Source organism: Balaenoptera ricei, chromosome X (genome assembly GCF_028023285.1).
Source record: "Balaenoptera ricei isolate mBalRic1 chromosome X, mBalRic1.hap2, whole genome shotgun sequence".
NCBI lineage: Eukaryota > Metazoa > Chordata > Mammalia > Artiodactyla > Balaenopteridae > Balaenoptera > Balaenoptera ricei.
In genome coordinates, this window is record NC_082660.1 from 102154514 (window position 1) to 102170936 (window position 16423).

Here is a 16423-nt window from a genome sequence, read left to right on the forward strand (position 1 = left end):
AATAAAAAGTGGGCAAAATATTTTAACAGATACTTTACCAAATAATATATACAGTTGGCTAATAGAAACATAAAAATATGTTCAACATCATCAGTTATTAGGGAAACGCAAATCAAAATCACAACATAATACCATAACAATCTATTAGAATGGCTAAAATTAAAAAGTCTGAACATATGAAATATTGGTTCAACTGGGACTTTCACATATTGCTGGTGTGAATATAAAATTGCACAATCACTTTGGAAAACAGTTTGGTAGTTTCTTAAAAATTAAGCATACATCTATCATGATCCAGCCATTCCACTCTTAGGGGTTTACCCAAGAGGAAAGGAAGAATATGTCTACATACAGACTCTACACAAATGTTCATAGGAGCTTTATTTGTAGTAGCCTCAAACTTGAAACAACCCGAATGTTCGTCAAAAGGTGAATGGATAAACAAATTTTGCTATATTCACAAAATGGAATACTACTCATCAACAAAATGAATAAACTACTGATACCATAATATCAATATATACCACATATATACATACTGAAATATACTATTCATACCTAATATGAATAATCTCATAATAATTTTGATAAGTGCAAGAAGCCAGAAAACTAAGAGTATCTAGTTTATTATTCCATTTCTATAAAATTCCAAAGAATGCAATCTAATCTATAGTGACAGGAAGAAAATGAGTGGTTGTTTGAGGGGGGTGGAAGAGAGGGCTTATTAGTGCTATAAGTAGAGTCTTAGGGGTGATGGATATGCTCACTGTTTTGCTTGTGTTATTGGTTTCACGTGAGTATAGATATCAGAACTAACCAAATTGTACACATAAAAATATGCAGTTTATATTTTATCATTTATACATCAATAAAGCTTTTAAAATGCATCGGGCCTTTTTCTTCAAATAAACTCTATTTGGAAGCCCAATAAATAAAACCAAAAACAGGGCAGAAGCCTCTTACCATCTTATTTCTGAAGAGATCCAAGGAACTCTCATTTGAAAACCTCTAATATAGAACATCTGACTTCCAGAAATATATTTGGCTGTATAGATAGATATATGATATTTTACTTTAGCTCAAAGCCTCCTGCCCAGAAGTCTTGCGTTGCCAGTAGTCTTACGTACACTTACAGTGAAATCTGAACCATTTAGAAATTATCTGAAAATGAGCTATTTTGGATACCTGCGTGTTGGGCATATTCCTTTAAACATTATTTTTAAAAGATAATTTTAGCACTGTTTTTCATAATATGTGACCCACTTTTCCATCACCTTAAAGAGAGTAAATATGCCCTTTTATTTAGTCTACCTTTTATTAATGGTTCAGGGCCATCATTATGAGCATCAAGCTTTCATTATGCTCAGGACTTCATTAAATGTGCTTCCATATTTTCTCCAGTAATAAGCGACTTAAGACAAGAGCATTTTTTTTCCTTTTTGTGGGAAGAAAAGGTGATTACATCTGCCACTTCTATATTTCTGTCTTCTGTGGTATCATATGTCACTTTTGCAGAGTGTGACTTCCTGGTTCAACATCCCTTCCTTCATTCTAATATATAGACTCTAATTGGTAAACCATATAACCAAGATTGTTAGAATTGTATAGACAGGGGCTATGAATAGAGGACTGGGAAGTTTTCCTTTAAGTAAAATACATGAGTTTTTGTGCATGGGCTATTTTCACTGAATGAAACAATTCATTTTTTATCCTCTGGTTTTCAGCTCTGTAATGGACAATTTGATTTGCTGCAGAATTCATTTCCAAACAGGTGAGATATTATTTTGTTACATGTACAAAGACGTGCAATAGAGAGGCTAATTTTATACACTTTCACCACCAGAGTCCCTACTGAAAATATTTATTACTTCAACTATCAGTAAAAGTCAGGAACATTTTTGGGGATCTGACAATTTGAAAGTACCATTCTGAGAATATATGTCTGATGAATTTCTTGGTCTTGTTAGTTGTCAAACTAACAGGTAGTGTGCTGTTAGTTGCTCTCTTGGTCAGTAATTTATTTTATGTCTCTCCTTTGATATTAAGTATAAGCTATCAGAAGAGATGTACAAAACATGAATGATTCTTAAAGTTTCAAAATAGATTAATAACCTCTTCTTCAAATTTCCTTTTGCAAAATAAGTCTGACCTTGTTTTTTTTTAAAAGTCACATTTTTGTTCCTCAATTCTAAAGGAAGCTTCAGAAAGCACTGACAATAGAAACAGTGGCTGAATTCAGCAACTCATTTGGTAAAATGCCATTTCTCTATATTGAGGAACAGAGTAAGCTTATTTTCGAGAATAGTTGGAAAATATTCTGGGCCAGTAAGTGTATTATAAATAAGAACCATAGTTATCAATTTAGTTGTTCTAATTTCCCACCACAATATACTACCAGAAGTCTTGGTTGAGTGCTGAAAGGCCTCACAGATTAGTGTTTATCTTGATAAATTCACTGTGGTTCAGGGTTTGGTCATCAGGAATTTGATTTTCTTAGCACATCAAAAGTAATTGTTTTGGGCTTCCCTGGTGGCACAGTGGTTAAGAATCCACCTGCCAATATAGGGGACACGGGTTCGAACCCTGGTCCTGGAAGATCCCACATGCCGCGGAACTACTAAGCCTGTGAGCCACAACTACTGAGCCTGCTCTCTAGAGCTCGCAAGCCACAACTACTGAGCCAGCATGCTACAACTAATGAAGCCTGCGTGCCCAGAGCCCATGCTCCACAACAAGAGAAGCCACCGCAATGAGAAGCCCGCGCACCGCAACGAAGAGTAGCCCCTGCTCGCCGCAACTAGAGAAAGCCCGTGCGCAGCAACAAAAGACCCAATGCAGCCAAAAATAAATAAATAAATAGGGGCTTCCCAGGTGGCGCAGTGGTTGAGAATCTGCCTGCCAATGCAGAGGACACGGGTTCAAGCCCTGGTCTGGGAAGATCTCACATGCCGTGGAGCAACTAGGCCCGTGAGCCACAACTACTGAGCCTGAGCGTCTGGAGCCTGTGCCCCGCAACAAGAGAGGCCACGATAGTGAGAAGCCCACGCACCACGATGAAGAGTGGCCCCCACTTGCCGCAACTAGAGAAAGCCCTCGCACAGAAACGAAGACCCAACACAGCCAAAAATAAATAATAAATAAATAATAAATAAAAATTTTTAAAAAAGGGCCACAGTATGTGGCTTGCTGTCTAATAGAGTATGGATGAGGAACATAAGGAGAAATCTTTAAAAAAAATAAATAAATAAAATAAATAAATAAATAAATCATTTGTTTTTTCAGTAATTGTTTCTTTTGTGAGAGTGAGGAAGGGAGGAAGCTTGGATTAACATTAGTCAAGGTAGCAAAGATGGATATATAAAACAAAATGTCTATTTATTCTGAGAAATAAAAATATCAAGAAGGCTAGAATGCTTGTTTCTCCAGATCTAGAGAATCTCTCCCTGTAATCAAGACAAATAGTCAGATTAAAAATGTTTTGGTTGTGGAATCAGAATAGTGCCACATAAAACACTCTTCCCTGGACAATATTTAGGTAGACACTGCCCACATCTGGCTCTTTGGGCTTCACAAATTCTGTAATTTTGGCTGACTCTTCTGTTCACCCATACAGTTCATTAAGTTTCCAAACAAGATAAAATTCAGCTGATTATGTACCCATTTAATTTAATTAAAATTACACTCCTGCCTTGCCTCCTTGGGTCATCTTGATTGGACTTTTTGTGTCTCTAAACTTTTCTGAATCACCAATTTACACATAATTCCCTATTTATTTTCTAAGGTGTTTATTCACACAATATTAGTGAATTTTACTGAATTACATTTCAGAAGACTATCTTATTTTCTTATTTTCCTTATCTCTAGTTCTTAGGGTCAATTCATAATCACCACTAATATTAAAAATGAAAAGCATATGGTGCCCTCCCCACAAATCTATAATACCTATACATTTCGTCTGCCTAATTTTAAGAGTTTGGCTTAATATTTTTACTAACTATATGATACCTTTAAAATCAGTTCATATTGAAGATTTACCTGAAAATATTATTAGTTTGTCAACATATATCAATGACACACTGTGGACAATGCATGCTATTAATTTTTGAAAGTTACAAAGTACATTGATCATATAATATACAGGAAAACTCAATATATCACTATTTGTTATAGAGAAGATTTTTGTATAGGACATATCTTTCTTGGGCTCTATTCAATAAAATATAGTTACTTAAATGTCCAAGTGACTTATTCTAAGGAAGTCTTCCTTATTATGAATAGTTTCCAGCGTGTACTCCGAAGACAAAATACCAAGGTACCTCAATGTATTGTCATGATGATCATTCCATAATTATCAACTATCAATTATCAAAATCCATGTTTGATTTTTACACATATTAGTTTATTTATATCCTACCTAATATGCCTCTGGAAAGCCTTTATTCTCTGTTAGTTGGTGTGTGTTTCAGGGAAGGTAAGCTAATTTTAGTATAACCCTAAGGAAATAGATTCTCAGAATATCCATTTGAAGGGAACTTAGAGTACTTGAGTCCTTGATAATTACTCTATACAGTATGCACAAATCACCTTTATATCACTGTCTTTTGAGTAGTCACTCAGTATTTGCTAACATTTTTGGTGATGAGAAATTTATTCCCTCATAAAGCAACCCATTCCACATATTTAATTGGCAAAGGTTTTACTTCTGTTTGGCTAAAATATATCTTTGTAAATTTCATTTGTTGGTTCCAATTCTGTAGTCTAGAGCAAAATAGAAATAAAACCCAATAAATTGTTTAATCCTAGAAATTAAGAATGTAAAACTTTGGAAAAATGAATAATAAAAAATAAACCCAATTAGAAAACCAATAAAAGTTGCTTGCAGTTATCTGATGTTTTAGATAATCAAAGCCAATGATATATTTAGAAAACGAAAGAATAATAGATATACTGTTGACTCTTGATCAATGTGGGGGTTAATCTGTGTATAAGTTATAGTTGATCCTCCATATCTGATGTTCCTTCACATCCACAGATTCAACAAACCATGCACCGTGTAGTACTGTAGTATTTACTATTGAAAAATATCCGTGTGTAAGTGGACCCATGCAGTTCAGACCTGTGTTGTTCAAAAGTCAACTGTATACAAAAAAGTAGTGATAGAAATATATATGTGACAGTAGCAATCATATGGAGAAATATACACCCATGGTAAATGATTTACATAGGAAGAAGGATGAAGATTGGGCTCCCTCAAGGTGGTTGGAGAGGGTGAAACCAGGTAAAACTATCATATATATATATATATTTTTAACAGCTCTTAAATGTTATATATATATATATATAACATTTAAGAGCTGTTAAAAATCTTAGCTATTATCTAATATCCAATGATTTTATTTAATAAGTGAAGATACTCTGGACTATTGTTGACTATTGTTTAGAGAAGTCATATTTCTAGACTCACTCAGTGGGTCAGCAGAAACAGCAAAGTGGAAATTATGCTTGGAAACAACCTAATCAACCTAGCAATATACTATTTAGATTTGCTAAAGTGCTACCAAAGTCTTCAAGTTAACCAAATGGAGAGATTTCCTTATGTGGTCTCGTATATTTTTTTCCCCTCAAATCTTATCAATTCTATAGAATTTCTACACAAAAGTGAAGAAACATGGATCAAATAGGATTTTCTTCCAGGGGCTGACCTTGTGCCTTTTCACAAGCTAAGTTAAATAGATAAAAATGTTAATTTTTCTTTTGCAGATAAAGTGTTTGTCACAGCAGTTTCCAGGAGAAATAATGTGATTTGACTGCAGAAAAACTCATTCTGATCAGTCAGACTATATCTTTTAACACATCAGGACTGAGCTTCAATGAGTACATAGGAATTCTGTTTCCTGCAGACTCCTTTTTGTTCCCCAGAGAAAAGATTTTACTTAGTATTCATTCTAATTTTCCATTATGTAAACATTAATGGTTTGTTTTTACTTTCTTTTCCTAATGCTGATAAGTAATTCAAATAGAAAGTTATTTATTGCATGTGTGGAAGAAAATATAAATAAAATGTCAGGAAGCTTGTAATTTTTACAAATACCACCTTGTAAGGCAAATCTTGTCCTTAAACCTCAACAGTTCATTGATTTTAAAAGTACTTTCTAGTTCCCTTCAGGTTAGGCATATTGAAAATGGTCTATTATTTTTTTCTTGAAAGAATTTATTTTTTCTCTCATCTCCTCTTTTTTTAAATATATTTTTAAATTAATTAATTTATTTATGTTTGTCTGCATTGGGTCTTCGTTGCTGTGTGCGGGCTTTCCCTAGTTGCAGTGAGTGGGGGCTATTCTTCTTTGTGGTGCACGTGCTTCTCATTGCAGTGGCTCCTCTTGTTGCAGAGCACAGCTCTAGGTGTGCAGGCTTCAATAGTTGTGGCTCACGGGCTTAGTAGTTGTGGTTCACAGGTGCTAGAGCACAGGCTCAGTAGTTGTGGTGCACGGGCCCAGTTGCTCCACGGCATGTGGTATCCTCCTGGACCAGGGATTCAACCCGTGTCCCCCACAATGGCAGGCTGATTCTTAAACACTGCACCACCAGGGAAGTCCCTCATCTCCTCTTAAAGAGTGTCTTCTAATAGAAACTTTCACAAAAATGTGACTATTGTAGCCTGGTATATATAATTTTGTGTTTAACTTTTAGACCTTCTATTAATTAGATTAAAAGGCAAAGTCTATTAGCTATATTTTCTTAGGCTCGATTTCCATAGTCATAAATGTTGACATTGTAGCTATTTAAAAGCTCTGTAAAGAATAATGAGGGTACAGTAAATCTAAAAGATATTTCCATAAAAAGTAGAATAAAATCAAACATAACAGTCCAGAAGTCACCAGGCTCTAGCATTCAATGTGGGCTCTTGCTCAGGGAAAATGAGGGACTTTTAAGAAGACAACTAATGAAACTATTCTTAGTTTTTTGTTCTTTCCATTTTTATGACATACATTAAAAGTCTAACTCACAGAAGCCATGGATACTATTCCTTAAGGAAAAGGTAGTTGGAGATTGGTTCAAGATGGCGGAGTAGAAGGACATGCTCTCACTCCCTCTTTTGAGAACACCAGAATCACAACTAACTGCTGAACAATCATTGACAGGAAGACACTGGAACTCACCAAAAAAGATACCACACATACAAAGACAAAGGAGAAGCCGCAATGAGATGGTAAGATGGGCACTATCACAATAAAATCAAATCCCATAACTGCTGGGTGGGTGACTCACAAACTGGAGAACACTTATACCACAGAAGCCTACACACTGGAGTGGAGGTTCTGAGCCCCATCTCAGGCTTCCCAACCTGGGGGTCTGGCAATGGGAGGAGGAATACCTAGAGAATCAGACTTTGAAGCCTAGTGGGATTTGATTGCAGGACTTCGGCAGGACTGGGGGAAACAGAGACTCCACTCTTGGAGAGCACACACAAAGTAGTGTGCGTATCGGGACCCAGGGGAAGGAGCAGTGACCCCATAGGAGACTGAACCAGATCTACCTGCTAGTGTTGGAGGGTCTACTGCAGAGGAGGGGGGCAGCTGTGGCTCACCAAGGGACAAGGACACTGGCAGCAGAAGCTCTGGGAAGTACTCCCTGGCGTGAGCCCTCACAAAGTCCACCATTAGTCCCACCAAAGAGCCGAGTAGGCTCCAGTGTTGGGTTACCTCAGGCCAAACAACTAACAGGGAGGGAACACAGCCACACCCATCAGCAGACAAGAGGATTAAAGTTTTACTGAGCTCTGCCCACCAGAGAAACAGCCAGCTCTACCCACCACCAGTCCCTCCTATCAGGAAACTTCCACAAGCCCCTTAGGTAGTTTCATCCACCAGAGGGCAGAGAGCAGAAGCAAGAAGAACAGCCTGTGGAACAAAAACCACATTCACAGAAAGATAGACAAGATGAAAAGGCAGAGGGCTATGTACCAGATGAAGGAACAAGATAAAACCCCAGAAAAACAACTAAATGGAATGGAGATAGGCAATCTTCCAGAAAAAGAATTCAGAACAATGATAGTGAAGATGATCCAGGACATCGGAAAAAGAATGGTGGTAAAGATCGAGAGGATGCAAGAAATGTTTAACAAAGACCTAGAATTAAAGAACAAACAAACAGAGGTGAACAATACAATAACTGAAATGAAAACTACTCTAGAAGGAATACAATAACTGAAATGAAAACTACTCTAGAAGGAATTAATAGCAGAATAACTGAGGCAGAAGAACGGATAAATGACCTGGAAGACAGAATGGTGGAATTCACTGCTGTGGAACAGAATAAAGAAAAAAGAATGAAAAGAAATGAAGACAGCCTAAGAGACCTCTGGGACAACATTAAACACAACAACATTCGCATTATAGGGGCCCCAGAAGGAGAAGAGAGAGAGAAAGGACCAGAGAAAATATTTGAAGAGACTATAGTCGAAAATTTCCCTAACATGGGAAAGGAAATAGCCACCAAAGTCCAGGAAGTGCAGAGAGTCCCATACAGGATAAACCCAACGAGAAACATGCCAAGACACATAGTAATCAAATTGGCAAAAATTAAAGACAAAGAAAAATTATTGAAAGCAACAAGGGAAAAATGACAAATAATATACAAGGGAACTCCCATAAGGTTAAGAGCTGATTTCTCAGCAGAAACTCTACAGGCCAGAAGGGAGTGGCATGATATATGTAAAGTGATGAAAGGGAGGAACATATAACGAAGATTACTCTACCCGGCAAGGATCTCATTCAGATTTGATGGAGAAATCAAAACCATTACAGACAAGCAAAAGCTAAGAGAATTAAGCACCACCAAACCAGCTCTACAACAAATGCTAAAGGAACTTATCAAAGTGGGAAACACAAGAGAAGAAAAGGACCTACAAAAACAAACCCAAAACAATTAAGAAAATGGTAACAGGAACATACATATCGATAATTAGCTTAAACATGAATGAATTAAATGCTCCAACCAAAAGACACAGGCTTGCTGAATGGATACAAAAACAAGACCCATATATATGCTGTCTACAAGAGACCCACTTCAGACCTAGGGACACATACAGACTGAAAGTGAGTGGACAGAAAAAGATAATCCATGCAAATGGAAATCAAAAGAAAGCTGGAGTAGCAATACTCATATCAGATAAAATAGACTTTACAATAAAGAATGTTACAAGAGACTAGGAAGGACACTACATAATGATCAAGGGATCAATCCAAGAAGAAGATATAACAATTATAGATATATATGCACCCAATATAGGAGCACCACAATACATAAGGCAACTGCTAACAGCTATAAAAGAGGAAATCGACAGTAACACAATAATAGTGGGGGACTTTAAGACCTCACTTACACCAATGGGCAGATCATCGAAACAGACAATTAATAAGGAAAGAAAAGCTTTAAATGCCACAGTAGACCAGATAGATTTAAATAATATTTATAGGACATTCATCCAAAAACAGCAGATTACACGTTTTCTCAAGTGCGCACGGAACATTCTCCAGGATAGATCACATCTTGGGTCACAAATCAAGCCTCGGTAAATTTAAGAAAATTGAAATCATGTCAAGCATCTTTTCTGACCACAACGCTATGAGATTAGAAATGAATTATAGGGAAAAAAACGTAAAAAACACAAACACATGGAGGCTAAACAATACGTTACTAAAAAACCAAGAGATCACTGAAGAAGTCAAAGAGGAAATGAAAAGACACCTAGAGACAAATTACAATGAAAACACGACGACCCAAAACCTATGGGATACAGCAAAAGCAGTTCTAAGAGGGAAGCTTATAGCAATACAAGCCTACTTCAAGAAACAAGAAAAATCTCAAATAAACAATCGAACCTTACACCTAAAGGAACTAAAGAATGAAGAACAAACCAAACCCAAAGTTAGTAGAAGGAAAGAAATCATAAAGATCAGAGCAGAAATAAATGAAATAGAAACAAAACAATAGCAAGGATCAGTAAAACTAAAAGCTGGTTCTTTGAGAAGATAAACAAAATTGATAAACCATTAGCCAGACTCATCAAGAAAAAGAGGCAGAGGACTCAATTCAATAAAATTAGAAATGAAAAATGAGAAGTTACAACAGACACAGCAGTAATACAAAGCATCCTAAGAGACTACTACAAGAAACTCTATGCCAATAAAATGGACAACCTGGAAGAAATGGACAAAATTTTAGGAAGGTATAACCTTCCAAGACTGAACCAGGAGGAAAAAGAAAATATGAACAGGACCAATAACAAGCAATGAAATTGAAGCTGTGATTAAAAATCCTCCAGCAAACAAAAGTCCAGGACCAGATGGCTTCACAGCATCATTCTATCAAACATTTAGAGAAGAGCTAACACCCATCCTTCTCAAACTCTTCCAAAAAATTGCAGAGGAAGGAACACTCCCAAACTCATTCTATGAGGCCACCATCACCCTGATACCAAAACCAGACAAAGATACTACAAAAAAAGAAAATTACAGATTAATATCACTCATGGTTATAGATGCAAAACTCCTCAACAAAATATTAGCAAACAGAATCCATCAACACATTAAAAGGATCATACACCATGATCAAGTTGGATTTATCCCAGGGATGCAAGGATTCTTCAATACACGCAAATCAATCAATGTGATACACCATATTAACAAAATTGAAGAAGAAAAACCATATGATCCTCTCAATAGATGCAGAAAAAGCTTTTGACAAAATTCAACACCAATTTACGATAAAAACTCTCCAGAAAGTGGGCATAGAGGGAACCTACCTCAACATCATAAAAGCCATATATGACAAACACACAGGAAACATCATTCTCAATGGTGAAAACCTGAAAGCATTTCCTCTAAGATCAGGAACAAGACAAGGATGTCCACTCTCACCACTATTATTCAACATAGTTTTGGAAGTCCTAGCCATGGCAATCAGAGAAGAAAAATAAATAAAAGGAATACAAATTGGAAAAGAAGAAGTAAAACTGTCACTGTTTGCAGATGACATGATACCATACATAGAGAATCCTAAAGATGCCACCAGAAAACTACTAGAGCTAATCAATCAATTTGGTAAAGTTGCAGGATACAAAATTAATGCACAGAAATCTCTTGCATTCCTATACACTAATGATGAAAAATCTGAAAGAGAAATTAAGGAAACACTCCCATTTACCATTGCAACAAAAAGAATAAAATACCTAGGAGTAAACCTACCTAGTGAGACAAAAGACCTGTATGCAGAAAACTATAAGACACTGATGAAAGAAATTAAAGATGATACAAACAGATGGAGAGATATACCATGTTCTTGGATTGGAAGAATCAATATTGTGAAAATGACTATACTACCCGAAGCAATCTACAGATTCAATGCAATCCTTATCAAATTACCAATGGCATTTTTTACAGAACTAGAATAAAAACTCTTAAAGTTTGTATGGAGACACAAAAGACCCCAAATAGCCAAAGCAGTCTTGAGGGAAACAAATGGAGCTGGAGGAATCAGGCTCCCTGACTTCAGACTATACTACAAAGTGACAGTAATTAAGACAATATGGTACTGGCACAAAAACAGAAATATAGAGCAATGGAACAGGATAGAAAGCCCAGAGATAAATCCATACACCTATGGTCAACTAATGTATGACAAAGGAGGCAAGGATATACAGTGGAGAAAAGACAGTCTCTTCAACAAGTGGTGCTGGGAAAACTGGACACCTACATGTAAAAGAATGAAATTAAACACTCCCTAACACCATACACAAAAAGAAACTCAAAATGGATTAGAGACCTAAATGTAAGACCAGGCACTATAAAACTCTTAGAGGAAAACATAGGAAGAACACTCTTTGACATAAATCGCAGCAAGATATTTTTTGATCCACCTGCAAGAGTAATGCTAATGAAAACAAAAATAAAGAAATGGGACCTAATGAAACTTCAAAGCTTTTGCACAGCAAAGGAAACCATAAAGAAGACAAAAAGCCAGCCCTCAGAATGGGAGAAAATATTTGCAAATGAATCATAGGACAAAGGATTAATCTCCAAAATATATAAACAGCTCATGCAGCTCAATATTAAAAAAACAAACACCCCAATCCAAAAATGGGCAGAAGACCTAAATAGACATTTCTCCAAAGAAGACATACAGATGGCCAAGAAGCACATGAAAAGCTGCTCAGCATCACTAATTATTAGAGAAATGCAAATCAAAACTACAATGAGGTATCACCCCACACCAGTTAGAATGGGCATCATCAGAAAATCTACAAACAATAAATGCTGGAGAGGGTGTGGAGAAAAGGGAACCCTCTTGCACTGTTGGTGGGAATGTAAATTGATACAGCCACTATGGAGAACAGTATGGAGGTTCCTTAAGCACTAAAAATAGAATTACCATATGACCCAGCAATGCCAGTACTGGGCATATACCCAGAGGAAACCATAATTCAAAAAGACACATGCACCCCAAAGTTCATTGCATTACTATTTACAATAATCAAGTCATGGAAGCAACCTAAATGCCCATTGACAGATGAATGGATAAAGAAGATATGGTTCATATATACAATGGAATATTACTCAGCCATAAAAAGGAATGAAATTGAGTCATTTGTTGAGACGTGGATGGATCTAGAGACTGTCATACAGAGTGAAGTAAGTCAGAAAGAGGAAAACAAATATCATATATTAACGCATATATGTGGAACCTAGAAAATGGTACAGATGAACCGGTTTGCAGAGCAGAAATTGAGACACAGAAGTAGAGAAAAGACGTATGAACATCAGAGGGGAAAGCAGAGGGGGGTTGGGATGGGGGTGTGATGAATTGGGAGTTTGGGATTGACATGTATACACTGATGTGTATAAAATGGATGACTAACAAGAAAATAAATAAATAAACATTAAAAAAAAAAGAAAAAGGTAGTTCAGTAACTGCTTTAGCTAAATTTACCTTTCTTTAAAAAGTTAGTCAGGGATATTCCCTGATGGTCCAGTGGTTAGGGCTCCATGCTTCCACTGTTCACTGTTATATCCCTGGTCAGTGAACTAAAATCCTGCATGCTGGATGACGCAGCAAAAGAAAAAAAAAATTAGAAATACCAACTAAACTAAAAGGACCCTGAGTTGGGTTTTTTTGTCCTCTGCTTGAAGCTTTAGCACTTACAAGTTCTGTGATTGAAAAAGTTGCTTAATTTCTTTGAGCACTGTTTGTTTGTTTGTTTTCTTCATTATTTGATGCTGTATCATATGTTCAGATAAGACAGGAAAGAGCTCTGGAGTTATAAAACAGTTATGTGTTTAGGTATGGGAGTAAGGGTCAGGCAATGGTAGTGGGAAATGATATAGTTCCTCAATAAGGACCTGCTCTGTTGCTAACAAGTCGATTTCCTTAGTAGAAAGCAAGACACATGAAGGCAGATTTGGCCTAGAAACAGTTGAATGGAACAGACCTAAGTTCAGAAACTTTGTCATGGTGAATGTATGAAATATATCTGTACTCCCCAAAACCCAGATGGGCCAACCAAAGATTGTACATCAATAAGATATTCCAATTGGTTTAACTTAGATGAGATCTAGGTGTAGTGGCAAGCTTTGAAATGTAGCTGAGAGAACTATTATCTAGCTCCACCAGCATAGGCAGTTAGCTTCCTATGCTTTTGTTCTTGTTATTTTTAGTTCTTAAGGGTTTGTTTTTTATAGGTTGACTTAAATTGTTTTCAATATAATTCATCCCTGTAATAAACTAAAACAACATATTAATTTGCAAAGCTTCCCTGAAGTCCTCTCCTCAATTCCAGATATAACCACTCTTAAAGGTTTGTAGTATATTCTCTAGACCTTTCTTATTTTTTTATTTGGCTCTTGAAAAAGCCTTCTTATTATTTGTGGTATACACCGATAATTGCCTAGTAAAACTGTTAAAGACAGTACTTGGTATCGGCAGATTAAAACATCATCACTCCATCATTATCCATTTTCTTTCTTACTAGCTACAGAACTCCTACTTAACCCAGGATGGTAAAATCTCTAGCTCAGACCACTTGACTTCCCAGGTTCCCTTGTAGTTACCATTGGCTATGACCCAATTCCGGTCGAGGAGATATACATGGGCCTTTTATTGGCTGGAGATCCCAGTAAAACTGTAGTTTTTCTGATGAAAAAGTCCAAGACTCAATTGGCATGTGTCTTTTGCCACTCCTCCTTTTCCCTCTTCCTGCAGCCATTTAATAAGCACTATAACAGAAGTCTGGATCCTTAATGATGTTGTAAAGCTGCCACAACAGTTCTTGATAGCTATCTCCAGAATTCTTGTTACATGAGAAAAAGAAACTTTTGTGTTTTTGCATGTTATTTGGATGTTCTGGTACATAAAGCTTAGCACTATTAGCTGATATAAAAACCATTTCCTTTTGTGTGGCTTGCAAAGTTATGGAGACTCCTCACATGGAACTGACACATATTTTGACTGCGAGGGCCTAGATGTGATCCTTACAGGAAAGATTGTATATCTCCTGAACTATCTGTACAATGACAAATCTATATGGCAAGATAGGAAGGGGCTGACAGGGAGACGTTGCTTTGGGATCTATGTAAACTGATGGGAGATCCCTGAAATATGGCCACATTTCTGATCATAGACAAATCTGTGGAGGAAAGGAAGGGTGCCTTTGCTGCCTCACTCACCTCACAACGGAGCTAGTCCTTAGGGTACAGTACCAAGATAAAGTAATGTGATGAACAAATTCATTCCAGAGTTCTACTGATGACTAAGTTTTCTTTTCCCTTTCTGGGAAAGTATTTCTAGGAAAGACATGGTTTAATCCATTGATATGAATTTCTCCTGGTAGAAGTGTAGAGGTCTGTGGCACCAGGTAGAAGGGCTATTCTACTGATAGATCAGAGGACTTTTTTGTGGTGGCTAAACTCACACAGCAGTCATGATGTCTTAATCTGCCTATACCTAGTACTGTCTTTAACAATGGAAGGAGAAAAGAATTTTATTTTTGTTGACCTGGTGGTCACTTTTATGAATTTTTGAGGACTAAAACATATTTGCTAACAAGTGTCTTCCATTCAGCCTTCTAGCTTTTCCAGCCTTCATTTTGAGATAAATGAACTTAAATTCTGGAGACTTATGGTTTCTAATCTCTGCTAGACCCTCAGCATTGCTTGGTAATTATTATACTTGTCCCTAGTCAACCTAATGATACTTTATATGACTGTTCCAAACTTTAATCACTGTTTTCTAGGACCCTATATCATGTTTTCCTCCTTGCCTCATACTACCTGATTTCAAAATATGTTACAAAGCTACAGTAATTGGAACAATATGGTAGTGGTATAAAGACCAACAGAATAGAATAGGGAGTCCAGAAATAAATCCATACACTTACAGTCAACTGATTTCTGCCAAGGGTGCCAAGAACACACAAAGGGAAAAGGATGATCTATTCAACAAATGATGTTGGGGAAACGGTATATCTACATGCAGAAGAATGAAGTTGGACCCTTATCTCCCCCATATACAAAAAAAAAAAAAAACTCAAAATGAATTAAATATTTAAACATAAAACTTGGAACCATAAAACTACCTGAATAAAACATAGGCAAAAGCACCTTGATACTTGTCTGGGCATTTTTAAAAATATGACCCCAAAAGCATATTCAGCAAAAGCAAAAATAGATAAGTAGGATTGCATCAAACTAAGAAGTTGTGTATAGCAAAGGAAATAGTCAACAGAGTGAAAAGGCAAACTACAGATTGAGAGAAAATATTTGCAACCCAAATATCTGATAAGTGGTTAATATCCAAAGTATACAAAGAATTGAACTCAATAACAAAAGCAAAATTAAAAATCCGCAACCAAATAACCCTATTTAAAAAATGAACAAAGAAACTGAATATACGTTTCTCAGAAAAAAAAAAAAAAGATACCAATGGCCATCAGGAATATGAAAAAGTACTTAAACACGACTATATCAGGAAAATACAAATCAAAACCACAATATTATCTTGCACATGTTAAAATGGCTATTATCAAAAAGACAAACGATAACAAATGTTGTCCAGGATATGGAGAAATTGAGACCTTTGTACACTGTTGGTTGTAATGTAAACTGGTACAGTCATTATAGAAAACTGGAGAGTTTCTTCAAAAAATTAAAAAATACAACTACCATATGTTCCAGCAATCTCACTTCTAGGTATTTATCCAAAAGAATTGAAATCAGGATCTTGGAAGAGATATCTGTACTCCCACGTACATCACAGCCATGTGTACAATAGTCAAGATGTGAAAACCATCTAAATGCCCACTGAAAGATGAATGAGCAAAGAAAATTGGTATGTGCATGTAATGGAATACTATTCAGATTTTTAAAGA

General features: G+C 36.3%; 1 long non-coding RNA gene across 5 annotated transcripts in view; it reads left to right on the forward strand.

Annotated features, from left to right (window-relative positions):
* Positions 1-16423, forward strand: part of LOC132357290 (uncharacterized) — a 927280-nt gene that overhangs the window by 253892 nt on the left and 656965 nt on the right. For all 5 annotated transcript variants that reach the window (XR_009500199.1, XR_009500200.1, XR_009500198.1 and 2 more), the window contains one exon: positions 1725-1771. This is a non-coding gene — a long non-coding RNA (uncharacterized LOC132357290). The remainder of the gene's footprint in view (positions 1-1724; positions 1772-16423) is intronic.